The 24,275-nt window shown below is 38.6% G+C and overlaps 1 protein-coding gene across 1 annotated transcript in view; it reads left to right on the top strand.

Annotated features, from left to right (window-relative positions):
- Window positions 1–24,275, top strand: part of SUSD2 (sushi domain containing 2) — a 1,008,194-nt gene that overhangs the window by 461,911 nt on the left and 522,008 nt on the right. The window lies entirely within an intron of this gene.

The raw sequence follows: 24,275 nt of genomic DNA, 5'->3' as shown, positions 1-24,275 counted from the left end.
TGATGTGCTTGTACATAATAAAGCTGCTTGAGCAGAACCCATGAAGTCTCATCTATTGTATCCTGACTAGATGAGTGACATGGTTTCAGAGCCAGGATTCCAGAGACTGATATTCAGAGCCATGAGGTGCAGAGATAACAGTAAAGGTAAACTAAGAGAAATGAGCATGAAACAGAGCCAGAAAAGAACCAAAGGTAATGAAAACTTGCATGAACCGTTTATTTTAGAAAATAATCAAATGGAGCATTATGAGGGCACAAACTACATTATTAAGCAAACAAGAGACATAAAATGTTTAAGATTAAGATATTTGATAAAACGATTCTCAGAAAAGCAAATAGGTTAGAAATTACCCTGGAATTGCAAAACGAGTATGTTCAAATCTAAACGAGTGTGTTTAAAGCAAAATGGGCATGTTTAGAGCAAAACAGGCACAAGAAAAGTACATTGGGCATGTAAAAAGATTAAATGAGCAGAACAAATATACTAAGGGCAAAAAAGGGCCCATTAAGCATAAATAATGCAAGGCGACTGCATGTTTTGGCAAAGTGCTGTGTTTTGGCATAACTACTACTTCGTATTGTATTCAGAGCATAACTAGAGTTATTCAAAGTATCTCAAAGTATGTCAAAGTGATTACAATATGTGCTTATTACTGTGCATTTATTCTGGAGTTTGTTTGTGTGCAAAATGCAACTATTTCATAAAGTGCAGTCAAATACAGCCATTTTGAAAAGTTTCTTGTGCTGGGTGTGTCTATTCACAAAATGCCGCCATTACAGAGTTTCTTGCACTGTAAAGAGTTATTTAGCAAAGTACCGCCATTTTGGGAAGTTTCAGTGTGCTGTGTACTATTTATTTGCAAAGTTCAGTTACTTCAAAATGTTTCTTACTCCGAGCTTCTTCTGCTCAGTTCATTCGCACAGTGCAGTTATTTTTAAATGTTTCTTACTCTAATAAGAGGTGATTTCTTACAGTACAGTAATTTCAAGAGTATTACAGTGCCCGAGAGACTTATTTCACAAAATTCAGTTAGGCTTATTTTGCTATTGGACAAAGTTACAAGTACTGGCATAAATTTCTGGCACATGCGTATGTGTGTATGTTCGTGCATATTTGCAAAAGCCTTCATTGGTATGTGTTAATATGTCAAGGGATTTCGAAAGCCCTCACCACTTGTGTTTGATCAGAATATTGCAGAGAATTGGAGAGTGTTTGAGCAAGGGTACGATATTTTTATACAAGCAGCTTAATCTGACAAAGATGCACGCACCACGGCATACGTTTTGCTAAACCTAGCTGGGTCAGAAGTCATTGAAAGAAAGTGTTCATTTGTGTATGCACCAGTGGTATATGAGGGATGTGAAAATCATCATATTGTTATACAGGCTGAATCAAGGGAAGACCCTGAGTGTCTGAAGTATAAATTCAGGGAAATGTGTAACCCCTAGACAAATATTACGTTAGAGAGGAATTTGTTATACACAAGAGATCAGAAACCAGGAGAAACATTTGCAGTTTATATAACTGACCTGAAGAACAAAGCTAAAATGTGTCGGTTTGGTGATTTAAAAGACGAGCTGATAAAGGACAGGCTCGTGTGAGATATTAACAGTGCTACAGTAAGAAAGATTTTGCTTCGTGACAGTGATTTAACATTGCGTAAAGCTATTGAGATTTGCCAAATCCATTTAGTTACAGAAAGGCACACAAGTATGCTTGCAAGTGATGAGCATGGTTTCAGCTTGAGACTTCAGATCGATCATGCAGCCTCTCCCGGCGCTCCAACCACTTATTCCTCTTAGATCTTTTATTTGTCCTCCAGCATAGGATAAACTAGGGCCTTTTGAAAGCAGCCTTCCAGAAACTGAATCCAAAAGTTGTTCTGCCAAACCAAAGCAGCTAGAATCAGACATGGATATCCTTGAAGGAAGTAGACAGTGAAAAGAGACATAGCTCTTCATTTCTCCTCTCTTGATTTCATTTTCAAGACTACAAATAATGCATTAGGTGATGCTGGCTTTCTAAATGCTTATCTTCTCTGCAGTGCAGACAACACAAGGCCAGTTCACCTCTCTCACATCCAGGGTGGTTGCTGCATTAGCTGGCATCCTTGAAGATGTTGTAGCAATAGTTTGACACAACCCTGGCACAGTGGCTGGCCCCTGTTTCTAAAATGGAAGACTGAATTTTCCTTCCTACAAGGGGATGCAGCTAAGGTTGAGCAGGGACTCCCAAAATAGCTATAACTGTGTTTGCATCTTCTCTCCACAGAGCTTCTGCTGCCTATACCCCCACAGTCCATTTTTCCGCTATGGAATCTTGGACTATGAATGGTTCTTAACTTAGGTTTTCATGTTTGCCACTTCATCCCTGTGAAGCTTAATAAATTGTGTTAACCACATGTGTTTTCAAAGAGATGTTGCTGAGATGAGCTGCCAACTGATCACTTATCAAAGAAGATAGAGGCCAAAGTAGTGGATTATTTCCTTCTGAGCAGTCTTAGGGTCTGTGCGGCTTAGAGTGCATTGGAAGGAGATGCTGGAGTAGCGGACGTTAGCACTGTTATGTGCCAGCATTCCCTGCTCCGTTTAAGTCAGTCCACCAAGGGCACCAAGGCATATTTCCTAGACACTTTCTTTAAGGAAAATCCCCTTTATGAACATCTGAAAAATATAAGAGGCCAGGCCAGAACCCCACTGCTGTGGGTGTTATGTTGTACCCTCCACAAAATAACTTTTCTAGACACCAGAGGAACCAGTGTACACATGAGCAGCAGCAAAAGGAGAGTGGTAGGAAGCAGCAAGTCCACCATTCTGATTCCCAGTAAAGTCACTGATACAGGAGGCAGGGTCACCAGTGATCACCCTGAGGTTGTAGTATGTTTCATTTCAGGTCATAACTGTCCTTGGGTTCCTATCAGAAGCTGGAGTTTTCAGAAACTCGAAATTCATATTGTCAAGATGATAAGATCGAGTTTCAGAAAACTCAAAAGGTTTTGAATGGAGATTGAGGTACAATGCAGAGCGAGGAATTTACCCTTTTCCCCACTGTGGTGCAGTCTTGGAGTTGGCATATATAATGTGTAGGGCGTGTTGGGGGGGTGCTTGCCCCTATACAAAAATATAAAGAAGGTACATTTTTGTTTTTGAAGTCTGAGTTTTCAAAAAGTTGATCATATTGTCTCAACAATATGAATTTTGAGTTTCTGAAAACTCAATCTTCTGACATAGACCCCTGTTCATGCACCTATCGAGACTGCCACAAAGTTGAATGGATGTTCTCCCTCCATGTCCAAATCTGGAAAAAGATTTACAAAGACAAATTTATAAAGGAAATAATATCCAGATGGTGATCTCTTTCTTTCATTTCACATACCTTGAACTTCGCTGCTGCCCTTGACAGACATCAAACACCCTCAGAACTATTATCAAGGAAGGAGGTGCTGAAGATCTCCAACAAAAGAACTATGTCAGAGATTCCACAGTTCTGTGAATGCTTAGGATATTTTTCTAGCCTGTTTTGGTGCCAACAAAAACAATGGCATATTCTGGATCTGAGCAGGGTAGATGCATTTATTCACAAAGAAAAATTGTGTAGGGTCATAATGCTGTCCATCCTTCCATGCTTATCTGAAGGAGACTAGATGTGTTTTCAACCTTTACATAAAGATACCCAAGGAATTGAGGATGTTTCTACTCTTCCAGGTCAGAAGCAGTTATTATCAATTCACAAGTCATCATTTGTCCTCATCTCAACCCTTAGAGTGCTTACAAGCTGCATGTCAGTACTTGCATCTTATCTCAAGTTGCTAGGAACAAAGTGACTTATTGGGTGATTGGCTCTTTGCTACACTGTGACAGGATGATCTGATTCCCATGATGGAGACACTTCTGAAACTCTTCTCTTTTTCTTAGGAATGACAATGGGCTAAACAAAAGTTCTGTTTTTTCCAGTAGTTTGTCCAGTGTTTTTGCTACAAGACAGGATCATGTCACGACAATAAACAGTATTGACAGTATGATCTGCTCAAACGTTCCAGCACAGGATTATCTTAGGGGTCTGCATTATAAAGTACTGATATTATAATGTGGTCAAGTTCTAGCAGAGACTTGCCTCAGGGATCTGCAATAAACAGTATTGACAGTATCATCTGCTCAGCAGTTCCAGCAGAGACTTATCTCAAGGGTCTTCAGTAAACAGTATCGACATTATGATCTGCTCAACAGGTTTAGCAGAGAGTTATAAAAAGTACATGTATTATAACTGCATCAGTTTTCATGATATCTTATGCCAGGCCCACATGAAGATCCTCTTGTATGTGCTCTGGGTTCATCAGTCTTAGCATTCATTCCCCCTTCACACTTAATTTAGATTTTAACATCCTGTCATTCTCACCTGACCTGATGGCTAAATCTAGTAAAACTTCTCACAGACAACCGATTCTAACTGAAAATATCTCAAGGTATACTTCTTATGGATACATCTTTCCTGAGGCAGGCGTGGGAAGCATTTCAATGAACAGACTGTACAGGGGACCAGGATGAAATGGAATCATGCTCACTTGTCAGCATTCTAGAAATTAAGATTTTTTTTAAATTACAAAACAAGAAAAGTACAAAAACAATAGTTATAAGCAAATAACAAATGGAAAAAAATGAGGTAAATTCTTCATTCTTTTGTGTCTTTCCAACAATTTCTCACAAAGGGAGTCCTCTCTATTTAATCAAAGAATATGATTGGTATTTGTGACATCAACAGGAAAGGGGGAATGCATTATTATCCAATTTTCTGAGAAGACATGATAATTTAATAGTGCTAGCCAGTTCTTATCAGTTCCTGGTGGTGATGTAGATACAAGGATGCCCTGTTCTCTGGTGGATATTCTCAGACTGTGCCTTCTAATGTCTCCAGAGTGTGAACCAGTCTGTCATAAACAGGTTCTTTCATCTCTCAGGTAACCCAGTCTGCTACCACTTTTATTTTCCATCCTGGAAGAATTGTCCCATCTACAACTACTAGATGTGGTCAAGGGCATGACTGAAAATATCATTTGCACAGGCTCATCTACCTGATTAATAAATTAAAATAAAAGAAACAACATATTTTTCACTGATAACTCTTCTGGTAAACCAAACCAAAGGTTTCCTAGGCCACCAGTGGACAAATGGCCTCCTCTACAATTATTCTCCTTTCTTCTGATGATTCATTCAAAAGGCCAAACTTATCAAAGCCAAAGTGATTCTTATAGTGACTTACTGGCTATACAAACCTGGTTCCTTCTTCAGTGCCCTTTTTTGCATCAAAAAAGTATCAGACTTCACTTCATTCTTCATATAAACTACTCATGGAACTGTATGCTGAAGCTGACTCCGTGAATTCTCCACTTTCAGTATCAGCCAAGTGTTCATGCCTTTCTCAGATGCTAATCTCCATTATATTTCCTGTTCTGAGGTCATCTACCCAAAAATTCACTGTTACAAATTAATCTGGTTTTCTCCTTTTGGCTAACAACAAGGATGGTGACCCCTTTTCTGCTCCTTTACTTTTGATTTTGACCTATTTTCTGCTTTTATACATTTGTTTCTTACATATTTATGTGAGAGTTTTAGCTTTGGTCATAGTTAATTCACTGAGCAGCCATTTTTTAAACTTTCATTTTGGTCTTCTCTTTTTGATGATCAGTGAGACTTTTTACTAAGGTGCTTTTCAGCTAAGACCTCCTAATTGAGATCTTATCCCACCTTGGGATGTATACGCACACACACTGTCCTTTAGAGCATTTTTTTTCATGCATGAGCAGTCAGGTAGGTTAGATAGGAACTTGTGACCTAAGGGTGACCAAAGTAAGATCCTTTCATATCAGATGCAAAATTAGTACACTCATCATAACAATAGATTGAAAAAATGAAACAGGCCCATCATTTGTATTTTATTTCTAATGCAGTTTTCCTATTGGCACAAGGTTTTACATACACATATCTTATGGTTAGTGCACATATTTGGCTACCTCTTTATGCAGATGCATGCAACGCAGCTTGTGCACCTTTCAGATGTTAACAAATCCATAACTAATAATGTGTTAAATGCATTACTTTCCCCAAAAATACATCAATTCACGACAGTCTTTTCTGCCTTTCCATCCTTAATTTGCTTTCTGATTGTGGTTTCCAAGTTCTCTTCCTTCCCTCTTGCTCTGTAACCCTCCCCCATTATTTTTCTTTGTCTTGTCCCCTTTTCTGTGCTTCTTCTGTTTCTCACACTTTCCTAATAGCTTTGATCTCCTACCTTTTAGGTCTACTTGTCTTCTGCTCATATAACGGTACAGTGTTATAATATTCTCTAATATTTTTTCAAACCTCTGACCACAGCTTTAGTTCCTGGATTATCTGTATTGCTTGTCATACTTTGCACCTTTATATCTGTGGCTGGTGGCTTCTTCTGGCTCTTCCAATGTTTTCTTTGCAATCAGTAAGAAAAGCCAAGACCTGATACTGAGAACTCTGGCAATTCAAAAGTTAAAATGTGATTCTAAGGAAAATAAACAGCAAAATAAAAAATTCCTGATACACCCTTAAAACATTTATATGCCCTCCTTATACACACAGGTTTTTATGTGTGTATATATATATATATATATATATATATATATATATGTATGTATATATATATATATATATATATATATATATATATATATATGTATGTATGTCCTACACATATTAACTCTGAGGTCACTGTACCTTAGAGCAGGGAGAATGCTCTAACATACTGTAATTTTACAGTCATAATATATTCCCTATTCATTCTTGCAGTTTTGCTTTTCCAGGGATCACATTTATGGTCCATTAATTTTCAATGGGAACCTTGTTTTGTTATATATTTATTTATTTCCAGTTTGATTACCGGGAAAGTCCACTGGGCCCAGAGAGCCCGTTTTCAGTGGAGGACCAGGGAGAAAAGCTCCATGAAACAGATTACAGTAAAGATAGCAGTCCAATAAAAATAAAAGTACAAGTACAAATACATATCAAATACAAAGCGTGAGCAATATTGCCCATAGTGGAAAAATATCGTGCAGATACATTTTGACAAATTCCCACAGTTAAAGTCAAAAGCTATTTACAATATTTATAGAGTGGAGAGATCGTATGGGAATTAGCTATAGAAGGTTATAGCCAGCTGTAAGGTGCTTAGGAACTCAGGAGGATACCCTCCCAGGGGCTTTTGTTAAAGAGTTCTAGGTAGGGAGAATGCAGTTACATTTCCATTTGGAGGAGATAGGTGTAAAGCTGAGTTTTGAAGTTGTTTGTGTTTGACATTGTCCTTAGTGTGGAAGGGAGAGAGTTCCATTTCTTACCTAAGGAGAAGGAGATGAGAAGTTGTCCAGCAGGACGTTTAGGTTTGTGGACAGTAATTAAGTTTTGGTGTTCAGATCTGAGAGTTCTATTTGGGGTGTATCGGGGAAGGATGTTAGTTAGAGTGGGGCATTTGGTTGGATTAAATATTAGTCTATGTGCTGTAGTGAGCTGGAGGAAGTCCAGGTAATTTTTGAATTCTAACCAGTTGAGGGATTGGAGGGTAACACCGTGATGAGTGGAATGTTTGGCTTTGGTGGCAAGTTTAGAAATTTTGTTATAACAGCTTTCACGTTTGGAAGTGATAGAAGAAGATAGGTTAGTTAGTAGTTGGGGTGCCATACAGAAGGGAGGGAAGGAGATACGAGGAGGCCAGAGTATGCCTGGTAGTAGTAGAAAGGAAGTGGCTGTTCCTGTATAGCATACCTAGTTTTTGGTGGGTTTTCTTTATATTTTGCTGAATATGGATGTCGAACTTGAGGTGTTCGTCTAAAGTTACACCGAGTAGCTTGGCAAAGGGAACAACTTCAATCGGAGAGTTGCTTTGGCTAAGGACTTGGAAGGAATTTTTATCAAAAGAGAAAGATTTTGAGGGTGTGAATAGTAGTATTTTAGATTTTTTAGCATTGAGAGAAAGGTGATTTTGGCGCATCCAGATCTCAGTAGTTGAGAAGGCAGTCTGAGTTCTAAATAGGAGTTCAGGGAGGTTAGAGGCTGAGCAGACAAGTGTAGAGTCATCTGCATATTGGATGACTTTGGCATTAGGAATAGCAGAGTGGAATTTATTAATAAAGATACTAAACAACACTGGTCCAAGGATGGACCCCTGTGGTACTCCAGTAGAGGTGGATAAGAAAGGTAAGGTGCTTTTTTTCCATTTTACAGGCTGAGAGCTATCTGACAGCTTGAAAACCAGGAATGATTGTTTTGGGAGAGATTTAAGTTTGAGAGGTGACTTAGAAGGTGCTTATGGGAAACAGTATTAAATGCTTTAGAGAGATCTAGGAGCACTGTGGATACTAAGTTCCCAGGATCTCAAGCTTGATTGACAGTTTCTAAGAATGAGAGTAGAGCTGTTATGGTGCTATGTCCTGGTCAGAAGCCATGTTGGGTGGGGTAAGAAGTTGTTTTTTAGTCAGAAAAGGCATAAGTTGGAGGTGGATGCATTTTTCTAGGATTTTAGAGATTGGAGAGAGAAGAGCTATAGGATGAAAGTTTGAAATGCTAGTGTTTTTGCCTCCCTTGTGGAGAGGGTGAATAAAGGCGGAATGCCAGAGTTTAGGGACATAGGATTCATTTATGGATATATTAATTAGGATACTAATTGGGAGAGCTATATGATCAGCAGCAGACTTGAGTAAAGAAGAGGGGATGTTGACAGGTGCATTGGAGCAGGGTTTAAGTTTGGATAGAAGTCTTTTTATGTCATTAGTAGAGACAGGTTTAAGCTCAAACATGGGGGGACATTATTTGGGGATTTAGATGAGGTGAAATGTAGGAGAGATGGGTTGTTGTTAAAAGTTTTCTTTGGGTCAGATATTGACTCTATAAAGAAATAGTTGAATAGTGAGGCTAATTCGAGGTCAGATTTACTTGGGTCCAGACAGGGATTGTTTTTAGAGCCTGGGTTGAGGAGTCAGTTTATGGAGTTCCAAAAAAGCCTAAGGTTTTGGGTATGGTTGGACAGGGGCTTAGTGTAGTAGGATATTTTTGTCTTTGACGATTTGTTTTTTTTGCAAAGTTACAGAGCTGGGGTATTTGTTTTATTGGGTCTGGTGATGGAGTGGGTTACTTGAGTAAAGTTAAAGAGGTTAATGGCAGGGAGAGTATGGGACTGTTGATTTTATTCCAGTCGATGTTTACATCACCTAGTATGTAAGTTTCAAGGTTAATTTCAGCTGAGGCCCATTGGAGTATGTCTTCAAGGGTTGAGATGGTTTTGTGTAGGTGTATGGTAAGGAGTAGAGAGTGGAAGCTGATTGGAGGTATAGGAGCTGGCATGGTATAAAGTTGTTAGGAGTAGTAGGAGGGAGATGGGGGTTCTGAGTGTTAGGAACAGTAAGGAAAGCATGGTTAGAAAAAGGTAGTTTAATTTGGGAGGATTTATAGTTAGAGAAAAGAGCTGTGGAGTGAGAGGGGGTAGTGAAAGAGTGATGCATTTAATTAGTGATATATTTAATTACTGTGGGTGAAAGGAGGAGGGGTAAAGAGGGGAAGGCTTTGATTGGATGGTTGACTGGGTGAAAGGAGGAGAGGTAAAGAGGGGAAGGCTTTGAGTGGGTGGGTGACTGTGGGTGAAAGGAGGAGGGGTAAAGAGAGGAAGGCTTTGATTGGATGGTTGTCTTGAGTGGGTGGGGAGTGGTTGAAATAAAAGTAGGAGTAGTGGGGGCAGGTGGAAATTGGGTTCAGGGTAGGGGAGTGGGGTGAGCCTGCAGGGCGAATGGAGTGGATAGAGCCAAGGAGAAGGAAGAAAGCCAGTGAAAAGTTATCAGTGAAGCTGAGAACTAGCTCAGAGGTAAGGAGGCACTTACGTAAGGCACTGTGTTTGTGAAATTAGAAGACTGCAGAGGGTTGACAGGGGATAGCAGCTGAAAAGAGGGCAGTAGCAGTTTAGTAGAATATAGTAAGTATTAATAGGGCTAAAACAGGGCAATGGTAAATTAATAGAACAGTTACAGTACTTTTGGCTTGTATAAAAAGATAGGTAGTGGTTGAACAATACTACCTGGTGGCCTAACTGAGTAAGTACAATGGTAAGCTATGAGCACTCAGAGGAGGGAGAAAGAGCCTAGGAGAGTAAAGGGAGATAAAATCCATGGAAGTCTAATAACGAATGCACGCAGGGTTAATATACAACAGTGGTAGGCATAGGATATATTTTTATTTTACAATAGGGTACATACACATTTAAAGTTAGTTCTTGGGGAGGCAGAGTGGTTACAGAAGCACTCCAGGATCTCCCCTTAGGATGAACTTTACAAAAATAGCAATAAGAATCACAAACAACAGTACCAGGTAGTACTTACATGTGAGCAAAGTACTGGGTATTCATAGTATATAACTATTTAGCTACCAAGCTAACATTAACATTTGTCTTCCATGTCTCTCTTTGTTGTTCTATCCCATTAATCAATTAAATACCAAAAGAATTATAGCTTCCAGGCAAGGGCCCCCATGAGTAGTGCAAAAGTTGCACTTGCACCCCTGGAATGGAATTTGGCTTAATTTTAATTAAATTTTAAAAAAAAAAAAGTTTTTTTTTTGAAGAAAGGGCATTTTTTTTTAAGAATGCCTCCATTTACCGCCGGAAGAGGAAAAGGATAGGGAACTCCCACTCAACTCTCGAGCTTTGCTGTTGTGAATTTCTTCACGTTCATGAATCAAACAAATCCGCCTCAGAGCGTTTTTTTTACTACTACTCTCAGAGACAGTCACAGCGTGGTCCAGAGTGGGAGTGGTCTACAGAGAAAAAGAAATGAGACTACTTTCCTGATTTAAGTATTTTTTCTGCCTGTTTAAAATCCGCATTGCGTGCTTTTTTGTGAATTCGTGCATAGCGGTTAAACTTTTTTTTTTCTCCCTCGGCCAAGCTCTTCTCTTTCCTTATTTCTCTCTAGAATCTACTTACTATAGATTATAATATATAGAGCCTAGAAGCTTCTCTTCTAAGTAAAGCACTCCAAAAACTAAGTAGCACAATCCACTTCCGTTAAACACTGACGTCCCACTTACCAGGCTGAGCAAGGAGAGGGTAACGGTAAGCTGCCTATCGGGGCTAGGATCCCCATATAATAACACGATTCACTGAGACGTACCTCCTTTGGACTATGAAAAAAAGAGACAGGGAGCTCTCTCTTTATATGGCCCAGGCTGGTATGACCTGACCCCCTGAGCTTGCCACCCCATAGTGCCTTTTTACCTAACACCCTAGCCCAAAGGTTCCTGAATTGATCGCGGTAATCCCAAAAAAACCAAGACCCTCCCACCAAAGGAAGCGGCCCTGTCTGGTTGGTATCCCGGCTGCGTGATATAATGAAACTCCAAGAGAGGCCCACCGCATACAAAAATGCTGGGAACTACCGCCCCAGCTTAACCAGCTGGCTAAAGCTTTCACACAATACCCCACTCAGGAGGTTGTGGCTGACAAAGTTCGCAGATGACTGCAAACTAGGCGCCATAGTCGACACAATAGTGACCTCTCATTTGACACACCCACGCCCAAAGTGGTTAGAAAGACTTTACCTTGCCCCTGCCCACCTGGTTGGGGTTCACATCAGATCAAAGGAAGGAGGTCATGCCCTGCCTGTACTCTCCTCAGGCCCTGTACCTCACCCGCACTTTACAACAGCTGGAGAGACCCCAAGACCTCACCACTGTGCCTGACGTACAAGGCCATGTCCAACCAGGAATTGATGACATGCTCCCACCTCAAAAATCATGTTAGGCAGAGCTCCTCACTGACTCTCTTCAAGAAATCTTGGCAGTGGATGGGGGGATGGAGAGTTTACCCCCACCCCCCACCCCTGTGTTGCTACTTGCAGAGGCAGCAAGTAAAACTAATTTTAATAAGTAAGGGGGTCTTCAAGTGTAAATAGCCAAGTAATGGGACACTGGAATGGCTGGCGGGGGGGGGGGGGGGGCTGAGTGTGGGGACAGCTGCATGGGCGGGGCTTGAGTTTGCACCCCCCTGCAAAAAATCCTGCGGGCTCCCTTGCTTCCAGGAGTTCTCCAGCTGGATTCCTCATAGCCTTTCCCACTTTTCACCACTGCTTCCCTCAGGTCCTTTCCCTAGCTGTATTCCCACAACATATGTGCCATATTATTTGCATTTGTTTTACAACTCCAGCATCCATTCCTGGTCTTTCATTTATGCCTGTATAGTTTATTAGGCATTTTTATCACCTGCTCATGAGCATCATGCACTGGTCCCATATTGGGCCTGTAATGCTTAGACTCTGGTATTGAGGACCTTTTCTCATTCCCTATCAGACCACATAATCCCTTCCCTTAGTTTTCATTTCTCTTTCAGGATGTCTGTTCCCTTTTTTCTTTTCTCCCCTATAATGTTACAATATGCAGGCTCCCTCTCCCTTTTTCTTTCTACCCCCCTGCTTCTTTTCTTGGGGATGTTTTCTTTTTATTACCCTGTCTCTCCTTTCTGCCTCTCTCATCTCCTTGTTTACTACTTGTAGTACTTGTCTGTCTTTTATTCATTCTTTGTGCTTCTTCTTTTGGATTTTTTCACATTATTCTTATCCTTCTGCTCTTAGCCTTTGCAGCAGTTATGTATGAGCTTCTTCATCTAGAACACCTAATGATTCCCTTTCTCTTCTACCTTGACCACACCATTTTCAATTCCCTCCCCTTCATTTCATTGGTTTCCTCACACAATATTATTCTGCCATGCTAAGCAGCTTTCTTCTATACATTTCTCTTTCTAGGTTCCTTACTTCATTCCCCTCTTCCAATAGTTAATGGTGTAGACTTTTAAATATCCTTGCAGATTACAGATGTTACATACCTTTACCCATTTCCTTGTCCCATTCTGGATTTTGATATTCTTGCTACTGCTTTGCCTTATATACTATCATCACAGAGCTTTCGGTTCCCTTTTATTCTTCAGTCCCCTCCCTTGGAGGGGATATATCTAATCAGATATCCCATCCTGGATTTTGTCACTGGGTCTATTATATTAATCCTACACATAGGCATGCTAGCTTTCCACTTTCATTTCACCAGGCAATTTTTTGATGTCCGTCTTTGCAGTTTCATTGCTTATTTCCCTTATCTCTTCTAATGTCCCCTCAGACATAGAGTCCCAAGTACTTTGGGCCATATTGGATCTAGAACATTGCTATTTCAAATTTCCCTTCTGATTTCACTAAGAGGAATTACTGTTTTGTTGAGGTAGTATTTCCTCTTTTATAAAGATTGCAAAGACTGTCAATACTAATGCAGTCATTAAAAGAAAATATAGTTCATCTTCCATCCCTGACTTGTTTTTACTGTTTTAATATAAACAGACTCTATAAGAGAAGCATGCCTGCCTAGTTCATCTTTCCACTTATGTCTCTTGCAATAGTTTCCCATTAATAAAAATATGTTCCTATAACCAATGGTGCATTGCAACCAATCACTCTAAGAATCCTTGTCCTCTCACAGCTTTGTCTATTGCTTGCTGTAAAAACGAAAATTCATCGGAGTAAAAAAAAAATGATTTCTAAAAGGACTACTCCAGCTGCTTGTATCCATAAACCCTTGGAAAAGGTCTCCCTTATTTATGCATCAACTTCCTTTTACAAGCCATGCTTGAGCTGCTTGGATTCTGGGTAGAATCTTTGTGCTTGTGTTTGTAAGAGAAGTGACCCTAAAGGCCCAAGGCTTTGCCACCACTTTTCTCACTTGGGTGAGGAGCAGTACAGCTGTCTCTCTCATACAGTTATCAGAGTGTTTTCATTACCACATTTATTGAATAACTTAGCTAATCCTGTTGTGTTTTCTACTTCACAATTTTCTTAAGCTCCACTTGAAATCCACCATTCTGCTATTGCCTTGCCACCCTTCATTTTTCAATTTGCCTTTTCTGCTTCATAGTTGTCATATCATCCTGCAATGTTTCCCTGTTTTCTCTCCCTCATCTTTCCCATTGTTGGAGTGTACAATCCTTTCTAGTATTCCTGTACGTCTTAGAGCTGTACAGCTACTGGTAAAATTTGGTGACTTCTTCCCTAATCTCTCTTTCTCTGTTTTAAAGACTCTTTTTTTTCTTTTCTCCTTTTCCCTGAGGCTTTGTCATAATACTTTTTTCCTTTCATCTTCCAGGGCAGGTATTTCCTTGCCTTGGTTGCTTGGCTCTCTGCTTGTATTTCCAATATTCCTAATACTTTTCACTTTTAAAGCTTGTAACTTTTTGCCTGCTCTCCACCTTTTTCGGTCTTCCTGCTCATCTGTTTCCTTTTACAGTGCACTGTTTTCTGTGTTATCCCTCTTCTCCTTCTGTCTCGTTCTTTAAGACTGGTGCATCTCCTATAAACACATCCTTCTCATTGAATTTTTCACAGTACCCCTCCATTCAAGTCCTAAGGTTTCTTTATACTCCTGGTTATATTGTAGTGGGGTTCTGACTAACTTGGTCAACTTTCCTTTTCTTCACTTCTCCAGTGCATTTCATTTGATCTCCAAGTTTTTTTTTCATGTCCTGTCTAACTCAACCGGCAGCATCTTTGGAATACTACACTTTATTTCCTGTTTTGTATCCACTTAAAATGCTCTGTATCTTTAAGTAAAGTACCATGTTATATACTGTACAACTGTAGATTCTTTCATTAAGTCTTGATGTCCCACCACTGATACATATGTTGATTACTTCTAATGTAAATACTAAAGCAGTAAACATGTATCTGAAACAGTCTTCTTTTATATTGTCTTTCAATCACATTATATTACTTGTAATAGTAATTGGAACAGTGGTTATTGTATATTTTGTATTTTATGTGAACTTTACTCATTGGGCATCTACTGACAATGGATACATTTTTTATCCCACCTTGGACTTTCATTCATATTATGTTACTTGTAAAAATATATATAAAGTGCTCATTGTAAGGCTTTTTACAACTCCCATGTAAAATATATTATTTGTAATAATATCTGAAAAGTCCTCATTTTATATTTTGTTATAGTACTGGAGCTTTTCTTCCTGGGCCTCTACTGAAAATGGGCACATTTTGGCCCAACTGGATTTTCCCAGTAAAGAAATATCAATAAATTGAATAATAAATAAAAATAAATAAGACACAGATTGCTGATTATTACAGCAGATGTGAAATTGTTAGTGGGATTTGATTTTCACTCCAAATGTAACTTGAAGTAAAAAGAAAAGTTGAGCTTCCTTATTTTGGTACTTTTCCCCCTTTCTCCAAGTTTGTATGACTTCAGAGGTAGTATATTAAAAAATGAAGAGGGGTAGCAACAGCGGCCCAACGTTCAGAGATGCAAGGGTGGTCCCCCTGCACAAATTATTTTTTTGTACATTAAGTTTTGTCCTTGCAGCACTTTGGGCTTTTGATGCTTTAGTTGGTATGTCTTTTGCAGTGACATTGCAGGACTGTATGCTTTCTTAAGAATGCCAGCACCTTAGTGTCACCAGGGCATGGTACAGAATGTCTTTAGTTCTGTCTCCAGTACCTCTACCCATATCTTCATATTCTTTAACATGATCCAGTCAGGCCAACTAGACTGGCACCATCTCTCATTTCATACGTTAACTGCCATTCCTCGGGATGCTTCCGCCTCCAAATGTCCATCAAGTATTCCTTCCTCATGAGTCAATCTAAGCTCTCTTTTGTTCCTTCCTTTATTCCTTGTTGACATATTTTCTTTCTTTTTTAGCAGCTGTAATATTATAGCTCCCCTCTTAGCACAAAATCACACTTTAATCTTGTTTGTCTGTACATCAAAGAATCCACTAGAAAAGCCCTTCTGTCCTTCTTTGGTGCATGTACTATTCACTTTTCTTCATATTCTCTCCTACACATTGCCTTGACATATGTGCTATCTCCCTTCCTTCTTGCTTTTGTTACTTATATTTATACCCAAATTTCATTCATGAATAGAATTACTATTCCTCTTTTCCCCTCCTCTTACTAGTATCACCTCCAAGGAATTCTGTAGTATGCAATTTCACCATGTCCCCCCTTTGCCAGTTTCCTGTCTTGCAGTAGTCTTTTGTGCACCCCAGTTCTATATCATTTCCTCCTACCCTTTCCTAAAGATCACACTTCCCACTTCCAGTTCTTTTATCTCTGTGTTACAACGTTAATATTTTGAATAAAGTTAGTTTAGACTTTGATTTCCATTTCCTAGTAATTACTTTTTTGGAAGTCACCCGACTTAAACTTTACAAACCTTACTATGTATAGACTATTCAGAACCTGTATCCTAGATCAAAAAAAAAAAAATTCTTAGTTGCACTCATTTACTCTCCCAATACTTCTGACAGAGTACTCTGTAGGGAATTTTTAAAGTCTGTCAAGCCATTATACTCCCAAAACATATGTTCCCAGTTACCTCCTTTTCCTCATCACACCTCCAACATTTGCCATCTGCCTGAGGAAAAATTCTTTATCTGCTTGGGGTATAAAAATATCAATGCAACTGCTTCAAAGGAAAAAATCCTAAACCTTATAGACTTTGTTGCATATTTGGGAGCCATACATCTGTCCTCTTCAGCATTCAGTGTTTTGTCACAACACTGTTCCATAAATTTTACATGGCACAATGGAAAATTTCAAGTCAAAATCTAGGATGTCTCTCAAAATCAGAGACACTGGAGAAGAATGAAGACTGTTCAGCATTCTTCCATGAAGCTTCCTCTTTACTCCAGCAATCGTTCTGTCTCTTACAGACTGGGCTTGTTATAGGTGAAAACATCTAGCTAGGTTTTCTTCTTCTTTTCATCTGCTGCTACACCACCTGTGTTTTTTTAAACTGCACCCTTTCCAAGTTACAAAAATTCCTCTAGGGAGCTTACATTTTCATACAGATGAAACAACTAACTTCTTCCTGCATTGTGCATCACACACTCCTTCCACTAGAAATTGTGTCACTAGGTATTTTAGGCCAAGACTGATTCCCTGTCTCAGCTTATTTCTAACTCTGTCAAAACTTTTTCAGTGTGTAAGTAAATCAGATGAAAATATAGATGATTTTTATTCTGGGATCATGAGGTAAGGTGATTTCTTTTCTAGTTGTTTAACAGTCATTTTTTTCTGTGAAGCTGTGTATTTGTACAACAGATGACATAGCTGATCTCTCTACCTTGTGTTCCTTCCTGGTGAATCCTATTTCCAGGACTAGAGGTTGGGATGGTTTGGGTCTGCACAATATGAGTTTAGTTCTCATGTCTTGCTTTCTCAGGAATTTCATTGTGTCTTAGGTTATTATCTCCTTTATCTGTTCTCTTGAGAGTCCATCTGTTATTTCAGTATGCCTGTCTCATTCTGTAGCAGATGTAGTTTGTCCACACAGATAACATATTCCTGTTCCCCTGCATCTTGTCCTGTATTGGACACAGGTCTTTTTTATGGTTGTCCACTTCTTTTGTTGTTATTCCTTAGTTGGGATATTTTGCAGACACCTTAATAGTTATGGACATCATGAGGGTTTAAAGACCCTGTATTTCTAGAGTATAGCCAAACAGTCCACTTATAATGTGCTGATGAGGTCATAAGAAGGCCGAAACATGTATGTCCACAGCTAGTGGTGTTTGGCTTTGTTGGCCTGAATCTGTCCATACAGACTTAAAAAGGAAAAAGTCATGGACATTCAGAAGCCATATAGCTGAAACATTGATGTCCTTAAGGGGTAATTTGCATATATCCCATGGGCCGCTATTACATGAGGCTTAAGGTATCACATAGTGAAAATTCTAGCTTGCCTAGGTTTTTCTTGTAGTTTTTACTGACTGGTTTGTCTGTGTGACTTTTTTGCGTTTTGATTTTGTTTATTTCAGGTACATATCCATCAGCTACTCCTAAAACAATGGCAGACATTTAGAATATTTTGTCATGTATTCCTGGTATCAAGTCCCCCTTCTCCTTGGGGTGACTCATCTGTATATTATAGGTAGTTCCTAGACAATAGGAAAGCTTATTCAGAAGCATTTGCATTTTCCTTTGTGGGGTAAAGAATAACTTTAGAGATTGTTTTGCCGTGCTAATGGAGTTATAGATAAACCCCTATAAAAGAACAGACATTTTTTGTAAAAATGTTCTCTGTTCATTTCCACTTTTGCTACTATTGCCCCTGCTTTTTCATCTCCTATGTGTAGTTTATTTTTTTCCTTGGCTCCATGCTGACTTCAGAACTAGAGTATGACAGGTGCATGATGTTAAAAAGAAAGGTGCTTTGCAGCCTGGGGAAATTTTTATCTGCCAAATGGTCCTACTGCCTGAACAAAAGTCCTAAAAACTAAACTCTGCACATTTTCTTTACTAAGGGACTACTTTTCATCATGTCAAGTAGCAATGACTCCAGCTTCACACCCTGTAGCCAAATCCGAAATAAATTAACTGTAGCAGTTAACAGCCGTCTACAGGCACATCAGTTTATCCAGTACATCCTAGGTTAATAGTTCATCAAAATACAGCCCACCTTCACACCCTTACTCATAGGGTATAGAATTAACATATTTAAACTGAGGTCTGTGAACAGTATTAGAGAGTCATTTGGTGACATGTGACAGTGTTAAGAAAATAGTAGGAGTAACAATTGTAACAAAAAGTAACACATGGTGAACTGACCAGTTATGATCTGATGTGGCAGAAAGTGTATGAGTAATAATTACATGGTGAACTGACCAGTTATGATCTGATGTGGCAGAACGTGTATGAGTAATAATTACATGGTGAACTGAACAGTTATGATGTGATGTGGCAGAAAGTATATGAGTAATAATTACATGGTGAACTGAACAGTTATGATGTGATGTGGCAGAAAGTATATGAGTAATAATTACGTGGTGAACTGACCAGTTATGTGATGTGACAAAGTGTATGAGTAATAATTACATGGTGAACTGACCAGTTATGATGTGATGTGACAAATTGTATAAGTAATAATTACATGGTGAACTGACCAGTTATGATGTGATGTGACAAAGTGTATGAGTAATAATTACATGGTGAACTGACCAGTTATGATCTGATGTGGCAGAAAGTGTATGAGTAATAATTACATGGTGAACTAACCAGTTATGATGTGATGTGACAAAGTGTATGAGTAATAATTATGTGGTGAACTGACCAGTTATGATGTGATGTGGCTAAGTGTATGAGTAATAATTACATGGTGAACTGACCAGTTATGATGTGATGTGGCAGAAAGTGTATGAGTAATAATTACGTGGTGAACTGACCAGTTATGATGTGATGTGGCAGAAAGTGTATGAGTAATAATTACATGGTGAACTGACCAGTTATGATGTGATGTGGCAGAAAGTGTATGAGTAATAATTACATGGTGAACTGACCAGTTATGATGTGATGAGGCAGAAAGTGTATGAATAATAATTACATGGTGAACTGACTAGTTTTGATGTGATGTGACAAAGTGTATGAGTATTAATTACATGGTGAACTGACCAGTTATGATGTGATGTGACAAAGTGTATGAGTAATAATTACATGGTGAACTGACCAGTTATGATGTGATGTGACAAAGTGTATGAGTAATAATTACATGGTGAACTGAACAGTTATGATGTGATGTGGCAGAAAGTGTATGAGTAATAATTACATGGTGAACTGACCAGTTATGATGTGATGTGACAAAGTGTATAAGTAATAATTACATGGTGAACTGAACAGTTATGATGTGATGTGGCAGAAAGTGTATGAGTAATAATTACATGGTGAACTGAACAGTTATGATCTGATGTGGCAGAAAGTGTATGAGTAATAATTACGTGGTGAACTGACCAGTTATGATGTGATGTGACAAAGTGTATGAGTAATAATTACGTGGTGAACTGACCAGTTATGGTGTGATGTGGCAAAGTGTATGAGTAATAACTATATGGTGAACTGACCAGTTATGATGTGATGTGGCAGAAAGTGTATGAGTAATAATTACATGGTGAACTGACCAGTTATGATGTGATGTGGCAGAAGGTGTATGAGTAATAATTACATGGTGAACTGACCAGTTATGATGTGATGTGGCAGAAAGTGTATGAGTAATAATTACATGGTAAACTGACTTGTTTTGATGTGATGTGACAAAGTGTATGAGTAATAATTACATGGTGAACTGACCAGTTATGATGTGATGTGACAAAGTGTATGAGTAATAATTACATGGTGAACTGACCAGTTATGATGTGATGTGACAAAGTGTATGAGTAATAATTACATGGTGAACTGACCAGTTATGATGTGATGTGGCAGAAAGTGTATGAGTAATAATTACATGGTGAACTGACCAGTTATGATGTGATGTGACAAAGTGTATGAGTAATAATTACATGGTGAACTGAACAGTTATGATGTGATGTGGCAGAAAGTGTATGAGTAATAATTACATGGTGAACTGAACAGTTATGATCTGATGTGGCAGAAAATGTATGAGTAATAATTATGTGCTGAACTGACCAGTTATGATGTGATGTGACAAAGTGTATGAGTAATAATTACGTGGTGAACTGACCAGTTATGATGTGATGTGGCAAAGTGTATGAGTAATAATTACATGGTGAACTGACCAGTTTTGATGTGATGTGGCAGAAAGTGTATGAGTAATAATTACATGGTGAACTGACCAGTTATGATGTGATGTGGCAGAAAGTGTATGAGTAATAATTACATGGTGAACTGACCAGTTATGATGTGATGTGGCAGAAAGTGTATGAGTAATAATTACATGGTGAACTGAACAGTTATGATGTGATGTGGCAGAAAGTGTATGAGTAATAATTACATGGTGAACTGAACAGTTTTGATGTGATGTGGCAGAAAGTATATGAGTAATAATTACATGGTGAACTGACCAGTTATGATGTGATGTGGCAAAAAGTGTATGAGTAATAATTACATGGTGAACTGAGCAGTTATGATATGATGTGGCAGAAAGAGTATGAATAATTATTTTTTGGAGCACTGTTCACTGGTCACTTATGATGTTGTGTCTGAAATAGTATGAATAACAATTAGCATGTAGCACACTTTGCCGACGTGAAGTGATGTGGCAAGATGGCAGAAAGAGGGTAAATATCAATTATTAATGAAACCAAAACTAACTAGACAATCCATTAATGGCAACACCAGTAGTAACAAGGGGGCATTTCAAAATGAGTTCCTGCAAAAGAGTAACCCTTTTGAGGATGCAGTATATACAAAATCTTCATGTTAGATAGTGAATTGCTGGGTAACAGTGAAGGTGGTTAAATGCAAATGATAACAGAAAGAAAGACGGAATAATGATTACAGTGAAAAAATAAGAAGATCCTTTTTACTTAGTTGTTGGATTTGTATAAAGGTTAAGGGATGCAACAATGTATGTGTATTTCACAATCATCAGTCTTAACTAGAGTAATCATTGTAAGGTCAGGGTGCATTGCTGAGGTAAAATTGCAGATAACAGCCATGTTGTAGTCCAAAGATCACATTGCTTTAAATGACATCTATATAACTTTGTACTGAAGAACAGTTAATTACTCATTTGATACAATGTAATAAAGTCTAAAACAATCCAAAATTAGGTGTACTAAATTTGTATTTAAAATAGCAGAGGTAGAAAGACCAGCCTTGTCATCTGCTGTAGAAATCCACAGCTTCCCGTTGAATGGAAAGAGGTATACGTGGCTAGGAAGTAAAGCTTTACTGTCAGGTGATCAGAAAAGGCTGTAGTTCTTCTAATTAACTCATCTGTTTAAGACTGATCAGTGTTGCCAATGGTCTTATTCTGGACTTATTCCCATTTCTGTGCTGCAATCCATCACACTTCAGGAATTCCTCAGTCATCAAAGGACAAATGGAGGTTATCAGCACCACGTCTCACTTGCTTAGTTTCATAGCTGGCTGAGGTTTCCTTCTTGGATAGCTGCCAAATGCTTTTTTCATTAATTGCATTCAAGGGACAGTACCTTCATTAGCGTACTTTTATTTGTGTTACAGTTGTTACATACAAGTCCAAGTCAATATCTGCAACAATGTTTCATGTTGCTGGAAGACAAAATGAAGACTGAAAACTCAAATACACTTTCATTGTAAGATGTAAATGTTTTAAAAGCTTTCATGTAGTAGCAGTGAGTGCTATAACAGTGTTGCTCAGAATGATTAATAAGGCAGGAACATTGGTTGATTTCCATGAACATGAAATTAAATCCTTTCATTCTATTTGAGTACTATATGTTTCAGTATTAACATGTCCCCAAGTACTGACCCCTTTCACCCTTGGAAAACCTATGTTATAAAATGCTGCCAGTTTTCAAATCATTTCTCAGTTTTATGCTAATGAGGTGTATTACTAGAAAAGTGACACAGATTCTTTTAATCTAAAGGAGGGTGGCCTGAGTGAGGAAGAACAAACAAAATGAGAGCTGGCATTAGGATAAAGGGAGATAAAATGATACTGAATTATAATAAAACTGCTACCACAGGCCACTAGTATTTATGGTTAAATAGTTTGCTTTCTGTTAAAATGATTGCCTCATATTTCCATTTGTTAATGTAAACAGAGACAAGTACTACATGAGGAGCATCAGACGGTATCACTCGCTGTTTGTAGGTTTTACACCATCACCCCATAAATGTGCAATGCTTTTCTCATTATATTTAGTGTGCACGAATGCAAAATTAAAGTGTTTCCTGCACTTTCAGTGAGCAGATGCAGTTGCCACCAACAGGAGTTCACTTTGTAAAAAATGGTAAGTACAGGAAATCACTTCATAAATAACATCAAGGGACTACAGAAGAAAGGATGCATGATGCTAACTGCTATCTAGGTCTCAGTACATCAGATACTAACCTGTCAATCCTTAAAACTGTGAGGCAAAGAAAAGTGGTTTTCAGAAACATTGGATGAAACCAGCTTGCAATTCCGGAATAGTCAGTAGCTAGCTAATCAGTGCAACTAAAAAAAACCCTCTATTTGCAAATCAGAACAGCCTGAGAACTGGTTACTTATAGAATAGTATTTTACACTCTGTGTGTGTGTGGCCAAAATTGTAGTAACTTCTTGGTACATTGCAGTAAGCAGTTTGCTATAATTTAAAAGTTAAAAAAAGATTTGTATTTTTTTATTTTACCTTTTACTAAAATGAGAAGAAGGATGGTTGGGAGGCAGAGCACAGAAATGGGACCTGATTGGTTAAGGAGGAGTGAGGGTGTTTTTTTTTTCGTTTTTTTTTTTTCTTTTTTTATGGGGGGGGGGGGCAGTGGGATACCTGAGGACTAGGTATTGTCTGCAGGAAGCCAGCCACTTGGCATCCTTTAGTTTTGCAGAATTCTTTTGGGTGGGGCAGGTGAGGGCGGGTCCTATTTTTATAATATCAGTACAGGGCACTGGTTTAGTCAGCTACACTTCTGTCAGAAATAAATAATTGGCTACCTCCTATGCTGAAGCTCAAAAAAAAAAACAGTCCCTACCCTACCAATAAGCAACAATAAATTCATCTCAGAAATATGATGATGCAAAAGCCAACATATGAAAACATTTCAGAAATCCTTAGCTAAATCACCAAATCAGTGCTGGAAAAAAGTGAAAACACTCACAGGAAAGGATATTCAAAAAACAACTCACCAAAGCAGCACCTACATTTCCTTCGTCTGACATTCTCTGTAAATTCTCTATCCTATCCACTTTTTCAAGTACTTACACTGACCCCGCATCCTTCCTGGGAATTACTTCTCTATATTCATTAGTTTTATTTTAAATAAGTCAAAACAAGAATCTATGAACCTCTTTTGCAACAAATAAAAACTGACAGCCAACCAGTTGCAGATGGCCTCTATCTCTGCTTCATATACTACTGCTGGGACTTTCTCAAACACCCATGCAACACATCTTCAGTCTCTGCCTAAGGAAATATCACAACTACATAGGAAGTAGCCATTATCAGCTGGACCCTAAAGCAATCTAACCCACCCAAACTTTCCAATACAGGCCAAACTCTATTATCCTCACTCAGGACAAACTGCTTGAAAAACTTAATGTTCAACTCACCCGGTGTGTCACTAACAACAATCTCATTTCCTGTAAACAACATGGGTTTTGATCTGGGTGGATCATATGCACAGCCCTGTGGGCCCTAACCAATGAAATATTGCTAGCTATGGATAGGGACCAGCTTATTAGTTCTATCTTTATTGACCTTATAAAAGCCTTCAACCTTTTTACTACAATGTCCTCCTCCATCAC

This window comes from Protopterus annectens, chromosome 4.part0 (assembly GCF_019279795.1).
Source record: "Protopterus annectens isolate FY-2018-M chromosome 4.part0, PAN1.0, whole genome shotgun sequence".
Lineage (NCBI taxonomy): Eukaryota > Metazoa > Chordata > Ceratodontiformes > Protopteridae > Protopterus > Protopterus annectens.
Note: the sequence above shows the minus strand (reverse complement) of the source record. Positions and strands in the feature narration are given on the sequence as shown.